The sequence below is a fragment of the Coptis chinensis genome, chromosome 8, assembly GCF_015680905.1.
Source record: "Coptis chinensis isolate HL-2020 chromosome 8, ASM1568090v1, whole genome shotgun sequence".
Classification (NCBI taxonomy): Eukaryota; Viridiplantae; Streptophyta; class Magnoliopsida; order Ranunculales; family Ranunculaceae; genus Coptis; species Coptis chinensis.
This window is the reverse complement of record NC_141463.1, coordinates 41,002,355-41,018,754: the sequence shown is the minus strand read 5'-3', so window position 1 is coordinate 41,018,754 and position 16,400 is coordinate 41,002,355. Positions and strand designations below refer to the sequence as shown.

Below are 16,400 nucleotides of genomic sequence, written 5' to 3'. Positions count from 1 at the left end.
ATCTCCTTCTCATGTGCCATCCAGCAGCGCGTTGTTAGGAATATTTTGAGTTGATGTCATTTTGTATTTCTTTTTATTTAGTTCGGATGTTAATTTTTGAATTCCGTAGTTAAATTTGAATTTGGTTGTTAAATGTTGTTTGAATTTCAATTTTAATATAATATGGTTCTTTTCAAATTGTGAATTGTTTTTATTGTTAATCCCACCTTCCCAAATTGTTTGGGGGTGGTATTATTTACTATAGCATGATTTGTTATATGATCCTCCATTTTAGAAGTTGTTTTGGAGTGATGGTTGAGAATATTGCCGATATAGGCATACCTATGATTAGATGTTGTGGTAGCATGAAATCTGAAAAAGTTTAGAAGTTACTATTCTAAATTCAATCTAAAAGATATTAGGTTTGTTTTAGAATCAAGAATATGGGTTGTTTCCGTTTTCGGTTTTGGATTTTTTTTGTTTCTGGCAACTGCCTTAAAGCTTTTTGGCAACTTCCCGATTCGTTTTGGAAACTTAAAACCTATATAAACTTCCTTCATTCTACACTCACAATCCACACTACATCTCACCTTTCACTCCCACGTTTCCCCTTTTTCTTCTTCATTTTAGCAACTCAGCAAATTTCGGGGCCGCTCTGCTGCAAACCTTGTCGATCAATTTTTTTTCTTGAGCTGACCAGCGCCCAAAACACTATAATTCCAGTTTTCATCCCGGCGCTTTTCGGACTCTACCCTCTACCCATAAAGTGAAGCACCCCGCGCCTTGACCTTCGTAGACACGAAAAATTCCAATTTTTTGTGGGTTGTTCCAGGATCGTTCCAGCTGTTCTAGAGAGTAGTTTTGTGATGACATCACTTATAGTCATACCGAAGCAGTCTTTCGAACACTTGTTGGGAAGCGAGACTTATGGACATTGGTTCTGCGACAGGATCTTGCAGTTAGGATGGAGGTATCTATTGGTAAGTGAAGATGACTCGTATTCACCTAAGCTTACTGAATATTTTTACAATAATGTTAGGTTCTATTGTAACCAGGATGGAGAACAAAAATTCTCCGTCATGGTTGATGACAAACCACTAGAATTCAATAAGTATATGGTAGCGTTAGTTTCGGGAATACCAATACCTGATCTTATTCACACGTGGGGATATATGACTGATAATGCATACCTCTATAACTATACATATTTCCATAAGTATTATGGGGGAGGGTGTTTCGTATAATGGACCAAGGGCGTTATAACATAGCCCTTGGTAGCCTGTCCCTCAATGTAGGCACCACCATGTTATTCATCCTGATGAATATTTTAGGGGATTGGCAGTTTATTTTTGCAAATAGTACCCTGGTGACATTTTCCTTGCTTTAGCTGAGGGACGTCGCCGATATAACATTCCCCGAGTATTAGTGGCTAGTCTTAAGAGAGCCCAAAGCATGAGGCATAAGTATCTTCTTATGCCTATTTTGGTGTGTCACATCATGCTCAGTTGTCTACCTAAATTTTGTACCCGGTTCACAGATTGGAAAAGGGTTGAAGTCATGAGACCCACTAATTAGGTGGTTCGCTCATTTCGAGTAATGACTTCACCGGGATGGTAGGTGCAACCTCATTTGGTTGCTCTTTACACCCCATCAGACATAGTAACACTCGACAGGTTAGCACAAGCTGATGACATATGGTGACGGGCTTGGCAAATTATCATGGCTTGGCAGGATACGAAGGAACCTCATCTCTTTGGAGAGGAAGATGAGGAGGATGAGGCTTAAACGGGAGGTAAGATTAGTTTTTATTTTAGTTAGTGTCTGCTTATGTCCCAAGCAATTTAATTCTTATTAACCCCATAACGGGTGGAACTCTTATAGAATTGCGTTAGTTTTCTTTTTCTATATTAGTATGTTTTAATCTTGTTTTAGAGATGTTCCAGAATTTCACGCTTTTCAATGGTATTTCTCTACCCTTTTTATTTAAATACTTTGAGGACAAAATATGCTTCTTGTTTGGGGGCATAGAAACACGTGTAATTAAGGTATCTGTTAGGATATAGATATGTATAATATGCACTTGTTTTCTAGTTAAAAATTCAAAAATTTTAAAAAAAATATATAAATAAAAGTTTATGTTGTACACTTAGAAATATTGGTATTGTTTTCTTTCTCTAGGCCCTTGATAATCTAGAAATCTTACGTAGCTTTTGCATTAGAATTAATTTTAGAAACTTAGGTTAATATGTAGGTAATAATCTTTGCATCTATCTATAAATATATTACATGAGTATCTATGATTGTTTGGCAGTAAGTTTCTGAAATCTAGGCTAGAGTACTTATTCTACAAATCCTCTGAGAATATAACCTAAAGCCTTATATAAGTGAAACATTAGAGAAATGACACAAGGGAGAAGTAAAATCCGGATAGAGAAATCACACGTCCACTTGTTTGATCACTATACCATATCCTAAGCGAGAATTTAGGCCCTCTTTGGATTGATATAGCCAGAATTCAAACCTTATGAAATTATTTTCCGCTAGTCACCCCTCTGAGCCTTTCTTTAGCCTTTCATAAACCACAATTCCTTTATCCTTTTACAAAACAAAATAAAAATAAAAATCAGCCTACCCGTTCTTTGGATGAATCTGAGAATAGAGATGAAGAATAGAAAAGAGAAAGAACTTTGAAATCAGTAATTTGTTAGTCGCTTCAAATAAGAAAAGAAAGTTTCCATCCAAATAAAAAAAATATTAAAAATAAAATAAAATAAAGAGTTAGAACTCCAAAAATAGAATCAAAGGAGTCAAAAGCCAAAGAAAAGGAAAAATATGGCTAAGGATGGAAACAAAGTGTAGAAGCAAAAGTAAAGAACAAGGTTTTCTCTAGTTACATAATATGAAGACTTTATTATCTCAGACTTGTCCTTTTTGAATATCCATTTCCTTCCTTCTTAAACCATCTCCTAATCCCTACAACACCTAATAAAGACCTCTAGCTCAATTAGGAATAGGTTAATGTGATAGTAAGTGGCAAATGTGTTTGATCGACTCTGGCTTCCTTGTGTGTCATTGAGATTGTAAGGTAAAGTGTGCCCACTGCACACTGGAGTAGCGAAACTTTAGCGGAAAAATAGAGTGGTTTTTGTCTTGACATTTATGTGAGGACCTACTTAAGGACGCTATTCCGAGTTTTCAGAAATGGACGTGCTAGTGCATTTTATAGTATTACTCATTGTATATATGTTTATTCGTAGATGATTGATTATTATGTATATATTAGATTAGGTTTCGACTTGATTATTTTGTATTCATTGCTAGTGAGATGTATAGATAATTGAGACATAGATAGGGAAACAATAGTTTTATTTCTTAGTCGTTGTAGTATAGATGAAATTTGTGAGTACTTTCACTAGAAAACTCTCACGAGGCTATAACTTGTCCACTAGAGAATTCCTAGTGGTTTAAGGCCTTGTTACATATGGTCAATGCAATCACACTCGGCGAAACGAGATTAGTTAGAACTCCATTTTTAGTCACTTATTCTAATTTCTCATATTTGCTTGAGGACAAACAAAATGCTGTTTGGGGATGGTTTGATAAGAGCCTAAAATTGTAGTTTTAACCCCTTAACAATAATATTTTTAGACCAATTATGCGAGTAATAAATAAGAGTTAATGCTGCACTACGTGCTTTTATTTATTTCAGACATTGAAGTCAATTATGTGCAGAAATGTGCTACTTTGGCAAGATAAAGGAGCAAGGGTTTGCTGCTAAGAAGTTTTGTGATTAAAGGCCAAGATTCAAGGAGAAAAAGCCTTTGTAAAGCCCGGTCAAAAGCTGAAAAGTCAAAGTCAACGCGGGCAGAAATAGGACAAAAAGTCGGTAGAACTTCTGAAGACCATATCTTTGGACTCAGGCCTCAAAATTGGGCCTACCTTATGTCAAAACGACCGGCTCGGAAAGATATTTCCAATGGTCTAAATCTTGACCCAATCAGTGGAGAAAAAGTGGACGAAAAGCCTACTGAAGTCAAATCCAGCTGAAAAGGTCCCTGTGGACTGAAAAGATTGGGTTTTGGGCTCGATTTTCCGGCCCAAAACATGGCTCCTAGCCCATGCACAAAAATGTGGATCTGGTATTTTCCATTTCAACATACAAGACTTACCTCTTAAAAAGAATTAGGTTAGGTAGCAAGTAGGCATTAGAGAATAGTTTTTAGATCTAGATCTAGTTTTGAGTTTTCATTCCATTAATTAGTTTAGATCTAGTTTTACCTTTCAATTAATTAGTGTTAGAACATGTAGATTATTATTTAGAATCAAATATTAGTTCATAATAAAGTATTCATTTTCATCTCAATTTAGTTTTTTAATTAAATTCTTATTAGTGTTAGAATTGTCAAATTCATATTTAGTTGTTAATTTAGATTTGAATTATTGATTAGTCAATTTAGTAAAGTTAGAACCTTTATATGATGTCTTGTTTGAATTCCATGAGAAATGATAGTTTTATGAGTCAAGGCTAAACTTCCATTAGAGGGTTTGATGAAGCCTTGATGAAAACTTGATTGTGTAGTATAGAATCATTGTAAGAGTTTATTCCACTCTAGAAGGTAGTTGTTTCGCCATGAGAATGGGTAGAACTTTCTCACATGCTAGTCATTAGTTGGTAGAGATTGCCTTGAATGATTAGGGATTAGAACAACCAATTCTTATTGTAAGAACGTAAGAATTTGATTACAACAATCTATGCTAGTTTATTAAGTTGGATTCAAGGTGGATTCAATCCCCCCTAATTCGTTATCTAGATTCAAACCTTAGTATTTTCGTCATTTCGTTATTCATATCTTATTAGTTCAATTCACATCGTAGTATAAAATTCCCACCATTACTCTCACTAACTTTGGCTAGGACTGATAATATTAGGAAACAATGAATGCTAAAGAACTAGGAGTGGAACGAATCTTTTACTCCACTCTATTTCGATAGATTCGAGAGTAGAATAATCTTTGATAAACACACGAGTTGAGTTTTAGTTTTACTTACTCATTTAGTTTCATCGCTTATTTGTGAGTAGAATTATATATTCATTTTTACCTTTATCACATGGCACTACAAAAAAAAGGACTTTTAGTCTCGCTTTTAATTTGAGGCTTTGTGTCACTTTTACCATAAAGTGACACAATATGGCCTAATGTGTCCCTTTAGATTGGAAGTAGAAGCGGAGGAGGTATTTTGTGTCAGTTTTACAGATGTTGTGTCACTTTTCTATAACGTGACACAAAAAAAAAAAAAAAATTATTTGATGAAATTTTTCCCCTGCTACACAAAAGTGACACAAGAATTTTCTTTTTGGCAAACAGAAAAAAATAAGTGACACAAGAATTTAAGGGTCTTGAGGCGAAAATTTTGATTCTCGCGAAAAGAACCGCCCAACTTAAAACTTCTATTGGGCTCAGACGTACAACTAACAAAAGAGCCCTCACACTCTCACTCTCTTCCCTCTATCGCTCATACTCTATCACTCTCTTCTCAAAAGCTTCCCTTTTTCTATCTCTCACACTCACTAACTATCAGCAACAAGGTATCCATAAATTTTGTTCTTTTTTTAGGCTTTAAATTGTTGAAAACAAAACTTCTTCTTTTCTCATACCAAGTTTAACCCATCGATGTTTATGCTGTAGTTTGGTGGTGTTCTGGTTCTTTCTTTTATCGACAATATTTAACCCATTAAAAGGTAAGACTTTTATTAGTTTAATTTTGTTGTTACCTTTTTTGTTTACACATACTGGGCTGATTTTTTTTTTCTTCTTTACTTTAATTCACACTCTCTAGAAACTTTGAAGCATTATTAATCTCTAATATAACATATAATCAGTGTGTGGTATATCTTGTAAATTGTACATCTGTAACCGGTATTGTGGTTTGATGCTTTATAATGTTAGCTGCGTTGATGCTTTATCTGTTTGTGCTAAATTTCTTGTCGAACTTCATTGAATTAGTGAAACTGAATTTGAGATGGTTCATTTTTTTTTATAAAACTATTATATAATTATGCAATCGTTACGTAGTTTCTTTGTAAATACAAATAGTTCTGAAAAAATGGCAATTAGACATATAAGAGGAACCGGCAACAAAGCAGGAAGCATCCATAATACAACGGGGAAAAGAATAATCGACCACAATGAGGTTGTCAACAATGAGAAATCTCATATCACAACCTGAAGAATAGTGAACCTCTAATCCACTATTCCTCCAAGTGCCTCAACAACTGACAAAACCAATTTCATGCTCACGATCAACTACCTTTTACATTAGCCTTCAAATGATTCCTGGTTAAGTCTTGTGCACTCACGTTGTTCCACTCAATCCTACTTGGCGCGCGTGTCTAGCACCGGCAACCTCCTCCTTGTTGCTCATGCGGGATGAATTTCTGATAGACTTCAGGTTAACATCAACCATATCTTCTGTTTTGTAGAAGAGAGGTCTCCATCCTGTAAAGCAAAGCAATCTTTATGAAATAATGGTTTGATATTGAAACCTGCTTTAGCACCGGTTTCTATGAACATAACACCATCATCGCGAGACTTAGTATCTCCTTCCTCTATAGACACTTGCCTCTTGTCAACAAGGTCCGTTTTGTTCCCAACAAGGACTATAATGACATCACTACCTCGCTTAAATGCGTACTTCCTCAATCCACTTGGAAGTGTTTAAAAATGATTGCCGGTTTGCAACATCATAAACAATTACGGCAATGGAAGAATCTCTAATGTAGCTTGGAATTAAACTCCTAAACCTCTCCTGCCCTTTGTATCCCAAAGCTGCAAACGAATCGTTTCGGTCTTCGGTACATTGTCTTTGAAAGAAAATCAATTCCAATTAGTAGCCGATAAGTGGTATCAAATTTGTCATACATGAAACAAGTGATGATGCTAGTTTTCCCTACAGATTGATCACCTAAAAACACTAGCTTATATTTTGCAAGAGGTGAAACTCCCGCCATTATTTCTTCTCTTTAATCGAATAGACCTGAATCGAAAAGCGAAGAAACAAGGTGAGATGGTTCATTCTTGTTTGAAGTGTTGTTGTTGTTTTCCTTGGAATTTTGTTTTAATCTACTTATATTGTATATAGGCAGGACATTCTTTGTCTTTAGTTGTCGACCTTGAGTATATCTTTTTGTCCCTTTTGCTATTTTCTATTTGTCCTATGTTAGATAAAGATGTTATGTGAGTGCTTATTACATGTCATGGCTAAGAAGAATTGTATGTTTGTGATTTTTTCTGAAAATTTTGATGTTTTAAGATTTCAAGATCTTTGTTAATTTGGAATGGACAAGTCTTGGATGTCTAAGCTTAGAAATTCGAATGAATACATTGAAGGGGTTAAAAGTCTTCTTAGTTTTGCAAAGGATGAAGAAAGTTATATACGCTGCCCATGCAAAGACTGTGGGAATCTCCATGAATTAACTAAGAAGGAAGTCAGAAATCATCTTTTTAGACATGGTATCGACAAAACTTATGTTCTATGGAGATATCATGGGGAAAGGCATCTCGCTTCTGATTTTTCAAGTGTTCATACACATGAGAACACCCATCGACCCTACAATACAGAAACCCCCCTCGATGAAACCCCCCTCGATGCTACAAACATGAAGGAAATGGCAGAGGCTGTAGATAAACAATATAAGGCTAATCCTAAGAAATTTCAAGAACTTCTTGAAGATGCTGAGACTCCTTTGTATGAAGGTTGTACAAAGATTACGAAGTTATCTGCTATTGTAACGTTGTTTAATTTGAAAGCGAAAGGTGGTTGGGTGACACAAGTTTTACAAATTTGTTGAAAGCCTTAAGAGAGATGCTTCCAGAAGGTAATTTGATGCCTTCTAGCATGCACGCAGTTAGAAAGACGTTGTCAATTTATGGGATGAAATATGAAAAAATCCATGCTTGTCCCAATGACTGTATACTTTACAGGGGTGATGAGAATAAGAATAGAACTACTTGCCCAACTTGTGGAGTATCAAGGTACAAGGAGAATAAAAAAGGGACCGACCAAACTAAAGGTGTTCCGGCTAAAGTTTTGTGGTACTTTCCACCTATTGCAAGATTTAAAAAGATGTTTCAGTCTGCGGAAACAGCGAAGTTATTGACATGGCATGCCAATGAGCGATTGGTGGATGAAAAACTGCGTCATCCAGCAGACTCTCAAGCTTGGAAGTTGATAGACAAGAGGTGGCCTGAGTTTGGTGCTGAATCGAGAAATCTCCGCCTTGCACTTTTAGCGGACGGAGTCAACCCATATAATAATCTTAGCAGTAAGTACAGTTTATGGCCTGTGATGTTGGTAACTTACAACCTCCCTCCTTGGCTTTGCATGAAGAGAAAGTTCATGATGTTGACAATGCTGATATCAGGTCCAAAACAGCCTGGAAAAGACATTGACATTTACTTAGCTCCCTTAATTGATGATTTAATTACTTTATGGAATTCAGGGGTAGAGGTTTTTGATGCCTACAAGCAGGAGTCATTTTTACTGAGAGTTGTATTGCTATGGACGATCAATGATCTTCCAGCCTATGGTAATCTTTCTGGGTGTATTGTTAAAGGCTACTTTGCTTGTCCAGTTTGTGCTGAAGACACATCTTCGTATAGGCTGAAACATTGTGGAAAAAATGTCTACACATCCACTAGAAGATTTTTATCTCGGCATCATCCATATCGGAAGCAACAAAAAGCCTTTAACGGTGAGAAGGAGTTTAAGGGAGGCACCTAAGCGACTAAATGTCAAAAGCAATCTGAAGCAAAGTTGAAGGGATCAAAGCCTCGTGGGGAAAAAAAGTCAACACAAGAAGTCGATAAAGGTGATAATGGTGTTTACGAAATCTTTGGAACAAGAAATCCATCTTTTTTATCTTTCGTATTGGGAGTACTTTCGCCTCTCCCACATAACTTCGACGTCATGCACATCGAGAAGAATGTATGCGACAGTGTGATTGGTACTCTACTCAACATTCCAAATAAGACAAAGGACCACCTTAAGAGTCGTCTTGACCTGCAGGAGATGGGTTTAAGGATGGAGTTGGCCCCAAAGGTTGGTGAGAAGCGAACATACTTACCTCCGGCGTGTTACACATTATCTAAAGCTGAAAAAACTAGAGTATGCAAAACCTTGCACGAGTTGAAAGTCCCCGAAGGATACTCTTCAAATTTCAAGCCCCTTGTTTCAATGCAAGATCTGAAATTGCATGGGTTGAAGTCACATGACTGTCACATGTTGATGCAGCAACTACTTCCTGTGGCAATACGATCTGTCTTGCCAAGTCATGTGAGAAATGCAATTATTAGGTTGTGTCGATTCTTCAAAGATCTTTGCGCGAAAGTAGTAGATGTGAAAAGAATGCCTGAAATTCAGAATGATATCGTGATCACATTATGTTTGCTGGAAAAGTATTTCCCACCATCGTTTTTCGATATCATGGTTCACTTGCCAATTCATCTTGTAAGAGAGGTTGAAGTTGGTGGTCCTGTTTTCTTCCGATGGATGTACGCATTTGAGAGGTACATTGATTCCTTATCTGGTCATTGCTACTATGAATAAAACTTACACACAATTTATCACTTAATTCTTTTGTAATTGTTTAGGTACATGAGGGTGTTAAAGAGTTATGTCCGAAACCCAACTAGACCGGAAGCTTGTATAGCTGAAAACTATATTGCTGAAGAAGCAATTGAATTTATGAGTGAATTCTTACCTGGGCTAGATGCAGTAGGAGTTCCTACCTCATTGGAAATTATTACCACTGATTTGGTAGAAAATGGGAAGCATCCGTCAGGTGGTGAACTCATTGCACCTGATAGCAAAGCCTTGGAGCAGGCACATCACTATGTCTTACAAAACACAGGAGTTGTTCAACCTTATATTGAGTAAGGATTTTTAGTTCTTTAATTAAACAAATAATATATTGATAGCTAACAATGTGATTTTGTATTGATATATGATAGGGAGCACATGAACTACCTAAAGGAACACAATCCCCGCAAGGCTAGAAAGCCGACATGGTTACAGGAAAAGCATAATCGCTCGTTTAATGATTGGCTCAAAAGAAGGGTATATGATTACCTGAATGTCTTTTATGTATTGTATGCCTCAAAGAAATTTGACTAACCTTCTTAAACAATATAGGTTTTACATGAGCGAGGCATGGCTAATAACAATGTGTCAGAAGTTTTGAGGTGGATTTCTAAGGGACCATTGCCACGTGTTTTGAAATATTGTACGTATGTAATTAAAGGTCAGCGTTTTTGCACAAGAGAACGTGATGCTTCACGAGTTAATCAAAACAGTGGAGTGAGTTTGATGGTGACAACCCCCCAAGTTTCAAGTTCAAAGGATCAAAACCCTGTATTTTCCAGCATGGGGTTTTACGGTGTAATTGATGAAATATGGCTGCTAGACTATACTAATTTCAAGATTTCAGTGTTCAAGTGTGATTGGGTTGACAGAAGAATGGCATCAAGATAGATGATATGGGTTTCACCTTGGTTGATCTTAATAGAGTTGGCCATAAATCCGATTCCTTTATTTTAGCATCTCGTTTTCTAAGTTCAAAGCCGAGTTTTCTATGTAGTCGATCAACTAGATCCCGATTGGTCTATTGTTGAAGAATCTCCTCTAAAGATGTATCATGGCGACGATGAAGACCTTATTGAGGGCAACATAGAAGAAAACACTTGTGTCGAAGAATTGCCAAATATCGAATCTTTTGATGGAACCGATGAGTCTCGGTCGGCTTACATGCAGTAGATGTGAGGAGGGATTTGGGTTGACAACAATAAATCTTGAGTTTCATTGTTTACTAGTACTCCATTGTAACAAAAGCTTTGACTTTTGCTTGACTAATTAATTACTTAATTATGTTATCATTTTCATATATCGATAGTTCTACATACTCATTTTTCCATACTCGATTAGTTTTCTTTGGTTTTCATTGGTTACATATATACTCATTATTTTGCTTGCATACTCATTTTCATTGGTTTGTTGATGATAGGTAAGTTTAAGTCATGCTTTTCTTTTTATTATTTGTTGGAAATATCATTCTTACTAACATTATGTACTAATGTATGCCTTTTGTAACAGTTTTCTATGGATCGAAAGGGATATTCAATCACCTAAGAAAAGAAAGAGGAGACATAAAATGAAGAAATCTGCAAATGACGTTGAGCCTAACGTTAGAGGCCAAACAGTTAAACATGATTTAAATAAGGGTTGGAAGCGGTGTGAAAGTTGAAGTTGAGTTAGATGAACACGGTGTGCCAATAAATACAAAGGTCTTGGCGAATTTTGCTAGTTGGGCGTGCACTCAAGTGAAAGCTAATGTTCCGCTTATTTGAATGGCCAACTTGGCCAAAAGTGGATAAGAGAATAAAAAGTTGATGTATGGGAGGGCTTACTGGTAATTAATGCTTAAACTTTCTTCGATCTCTTTATAGTTTAAAATGTTTTGTGTTCTCTTACTTGTAAGTCAAAGTTTGACGACATTTTATTTGTAGGCAAGGTTCATTATAGATCCGAAATTTAGAAAGGCAGCTCTAAAACAATGTGGTAAAATATGGAGGAAGTTTAAGAATTATTTGACAAGGGAGTTTATTAGACCTTTCATAGATGAACCTGAAGAGCTAGTAAAAGCACCTGAAATGTATCCCGATATCAAGCAACCAGATTGGGAAAAGTTTGTGCGGATGAGGTTATCGTGAGAATTCGTGTATATGTGTTCTACGGTTTTTTTTTTTTCCCAAGTGAGCTTATATATTATTAAATAATCAAAAGAGGAGACTGTTTGCTGCACTCCTCTTAAACATCAAAAGAAATTGTAATCTAGGGCGAGAGGGCCTATTTTCGATGAGTTTTTTGTTCCTCATTAGATTTAGGCAGGTTAGTTCATGGAGTGAATCCTTATAATATGAAACCTATATTTTTAGAATTGAATGTGGTGAGTTATTTTTCAATCCATCGAAAATTGATTTTATGGTATACACGCTTATAAGACATATTCACATGTAGAGCATGCATTTTTTTTTGCATCTCAAATGATTTCATTGTAAGCTATAGCACATGAGACCATACTTGCGAGAACCGGGACCGTTGGTCGTAGGATGAGAATTAATCCACACGTTCGAGTGCCCCATCTTCAAATTTTCAGTGAGGAAAAGAGTCAACAACTGCCCTTGAGCAGTAAAATTTATACATGATAATTGATAAAGTCACCTGAAGTAATGAAGTGCTTATGCCTAATGAATTGAGCAAATGCATCATCTGTTGTACCTGCTTTCAATAGGATTAGTTCTCAAGGGCAGTTGTCTCTCGGGAGCGGAGGAAGAAAGGGATGATGCGGAAAGAAGATCGAGCGTAGTTGCTTGCTGTAGTTTCTTTCTTTCATCTAGATTGGCTTGGTGAATCGGGCCTACCTACCCTTGTTCATCAAGCGCAGCTACATCCTCTGCTGTGTTTACTTCAAGAGAGTGTGAGGGGCAAACCACCCTACCACCTATAGTGAAAGAACTACATTCAACTAGCATCGCCGAAAGAAAACAACCTTCGACTGGCATGTCTTAACCATTACTACAGTGCGCTCCTGCACACATGCTACAAACTTGCTTGGCCAACAACTCATGAATAGGAGTGGCATCTTCTTTGAGCGATGAGCCGCATATGCTTTCACAGGCTCCACTGAATCTCTGGTGTAGTCCCGATCGATATCCACGGAATGCAATTCATATGATCCTATTGAATATAGATTCTTAGTAGAAGAACACTTATTCTCCCGCATTATCTTTGCTTGACGGCCGGAGTTAGCCTAGTTGCTCCTACGTGAGCTTGCTTGACTACACACGAATTCAAGCCCTGGCTTGACCCACCCTTCAAACTCAGAAACAGATGACAAAGCGCACTATGGTGCCGTCTCTATAAAGGCTGCTCCAACTTCGACACTTATTCGAGTCTACTTTCTCAGTGGTACATTCGATTATCTTTCCTTGCGAAGAAATCCCCCTTCAGGTTCCTTCCGTACCATTCTTTCCCTACACTACAGGTTTACAGGTGCAGCTTAGCTTCCTTAATTCCCAAGTTCGGGTAGGGCTGGCCAAGTGAAATAGATCGAATCGCAGAAAGGGTGAAGGCCTCCGAGTAAGCAGTTTCTTCTATCGAATCATGACCAGCATCAGAGCACCAACAGAAGTAGCAAGCAAACAAGCAACGGACTGGCGCCCAAAACTAGTAAGGCGGCGTTAGCGATCCATTTTCTTGCTATAGATAGGGGCGTTTTCTTCTGGGTGTAGTTCCAGTTGTTCCGGTTCAAGCAAATACATTGAATTTCGAAAGCCATTACTATATCTCGCCCGGATAAAGATCCTTTTTCGTGCAGGTGCGAGTTTACCGGCCACGAGAGAGGTCGGTGGACTTAGGATTCGACAACGGCGACACAACGCCTCACCCACTAACTCTCTGTTACCCAACTCCAACCTTGCAAAGGGAAATCTCATTAAGAGAAGTGGACTTGAATAGATCACAAGGCAGTCTTCAATAGATGTGTTCCGGTCTATTCGATCGATAAAACTTGAGTTTGATTGCAGCTAGCCAACCCATCTCGTAAACCCTGTATTTCTTTTTTCATTAACAAGGCCCTTTTCCCTCGGGGCTTATCGGCAATTCCATGGATAAGTTGTAAATTTTACAGGCGAAGAAAGAAGTCTATTTTTATAAACCCGGCTTTTTCTGAAATCGGTAAATATACAAATAAGGTCCGGTCATCTTAGTCATCCTTTGGCTTTTCGTATTGAATACGCTTGCTTTAGAGATCTCTTGAACCCATGTTCAGAGAAAATAGACACTCTTTTCGAGCATAGCTGGAAAACTCACTTCGATTTTGAGTTGAGGGCAAACGCAACTTGGGCTTCGCTCGAATATAAAAATGCTCAATAGGGCCTTGAAGTCCACAGTATTTTATGCTTAACACATGCAAGTCGAACGTTGTTTTAGGGAGCTGTTCAGGTCTATCATTGGAATTCATCGTCTCTTCTTTTCTTTTATGATCTAGCTGACCTTCTTCGATTTAGAGATCCCTTCTAGCTGTCCTATTCCTAGCTGGCTTCGTCTTTCTAGCTTTTAACATCTCTTTTTATCGGCTTAGGTAAGGAACTGTCGTAGCTTGCTGCCCTCCCTGTTAGTGTCTAGCGGGTAGCTTGGTATTTCCTATCCGGTTGTGTAGTCGGGGAGTTGCCCGAAAGCCAGCTCGATGGTTGAAGGCCCCTTTAGAGATAGGGGGAAACGTAACGGCCTAAAAAAGAGGAATGTTAGCTCTGTCGGCTTTGGCTTAAGCCCTCTTCTTATAGCTTAGTCTCTCTTTCTAGCGGTCTTATATATTAGGAGGGCAAGAAGCAGCTGTGAAAGCTCTCTCCTTGCTAGGCTATAGCGATTGACTTCTTGCTTCTTGCGGCTTCTTACTTACTTACTTAAGCCCTTTTACATAGTGCATGTTTATGCAAACGTAGACTTAAGGGAAACCCCCCTTATATCAGCAAATGGAGGCAACAGTTAAGCTTTACGTGATAGGGGTGCGCTAGCTAGCCTCTATAGTACGGTGCGTTTTTCATCTTGTTTTTAGTAGCGTGGCATATTAGATGGAAAGCTGAAAGTAGAGGAATTGAGGGCTTGATAGGCTCCGTCTAGTGGCATAGGCTCTGCCGGTTGCTAGGTATAGTTATAGTCGGGCTAGCTCCCCTTCTAAAGGTGCTTGCTGCAGTTTCCTTTAAACCTACTCAGTCTCATTCTGTAGAGTCAGTTCAGTAAGGCTACCTCATTACTCTATTCCCTCCCTTCGATCCCTGAAGCAAGACTGCCATTCAAGCCCTACGATCGTAAACCTCACGATTGTGATATACATCCCCGATAGGCAGTTTAAGTCCTTATTTAGCTTCCTCTTATGGCTCTCAACCAAGGTTTGTTCAAGGTTAGAAGAGATAGGACAGCAAAGAATAGATTAGATTGAGCTATCTCTTGTCCTGTCGCTATGGTAGCTAGTCAAATGTAGGATAGAATCTCTTTCTTGCTTTGTAGATGTATCTTGACTTCCTTACTTTACTGTTAGTGGTATAAGGACTCCCAGCTTTCTTCTTTGTAGTTGGATGTAGCTATGGTAGGTAGGTTCAGGATCAATTACTGACTTCCTTCTCTTGAGATTAAGATAAGTGGGTTCAAGCACTTACATGTCTATGAGAGCGTTTACAGCAAGTCCATTGCAGCGGCTTACAAGCCTGATCTTTTTTCGTATATAGAGTCGTCTCTCTCATGCCGCTCTTATTCGATCGAGTGTTTGGGATCGGAGCGAAGAATCCAAAAGTAGTGCCCCCACGGAATGGGACTGCGGTCTCGGTTGGGGTCGGTAAATGTTGGTCCAAGAGCACCGCCTCACTCTTTCAACAAGTAGGGCAGCTTAGTAGGGGAGATAAAGTAATTAGAATATATATAATAGGAATTATTTGTTGGATTACTGTAGCACTTTAGCTAGTAGAATAGTTACTTGATTCATTTTCCACCTAAGCAAATGACACAACAAGCAAAGAAGCAACTCTTGAGCTAACTCGATCGTAGACCACCCTTAGCGCAAGATGACGTTCGAAAGTGCCCCATCTTCAAATTTTCAGTGAGGAAAAGAGTCAACAACTGCCCTTGAGCAGAAAATTTATACATGATAATTGATAAAGTCACGAAGTAATGAAGTGCTTATGCCTAATGAATTGAGCAAATGCATCATCTGTTGTACCTGCTTTCAATAGGATTTGTTGGCCAATATAATAATATATGACTAACTAATACTTTTTCTTATGGAACCATTAGGAGTTTAGTAAGGTTCAACTAGCAAGAAGGATGAAGAACGTATACAACCATCGACTAGGAAAGTCTGCAGTTTATCTTTTGGCCTTGAAGATAAGCTGGTAGTAAATTTTTATTAGTTTCTTATATCATTTTTATTAAAATATATGTATGCAGTAACTAGTTTATTATTATCTAATTATTTGGTTTTGATTGAACATAGAAAGCAGCAGGGATACCCATTGAAGAAATTGACGGATCTCAGTTTTGGTCATTGGCTCGACAAGATAAAAGCGGAGAATATGCAGATGATTCTTTGAGGGAGATATCTGGAAAGATAGTAAGTTTCGATTTAACGTTTAAGACCATAATTCTGTATACAGGCATATATATCAAGGTTCTATATCATTTTCTTTGCTTATATTGTAAGTAGTGATTAACATGATCGAAAGTAAGAATCACAAAATAATCACCCAACAAGTAGGGGCTACCTCTCTTGGAGTAATCCTTTTCAACCTTTTATTGTTAATTGTCTCAAAGGA

At 37.7% G+C, this 16,400-nt stretch overlaps 1 pseudogene; it reads right to left on the bottom strand.

Annotated features, from left to right (window-relative positions):
- Nucleotides 1–6,370: 6,370 nt before the first annotated feature.
- LOC147481471 (ras-related protein RABH1e pseudogene) lies at nt 6,371–7,004 on the bottom strand (annotated as a pseudogene).
- Between the last annotated feature and the right edge of the window lie 9,396 nt (nt 7,005–16,400).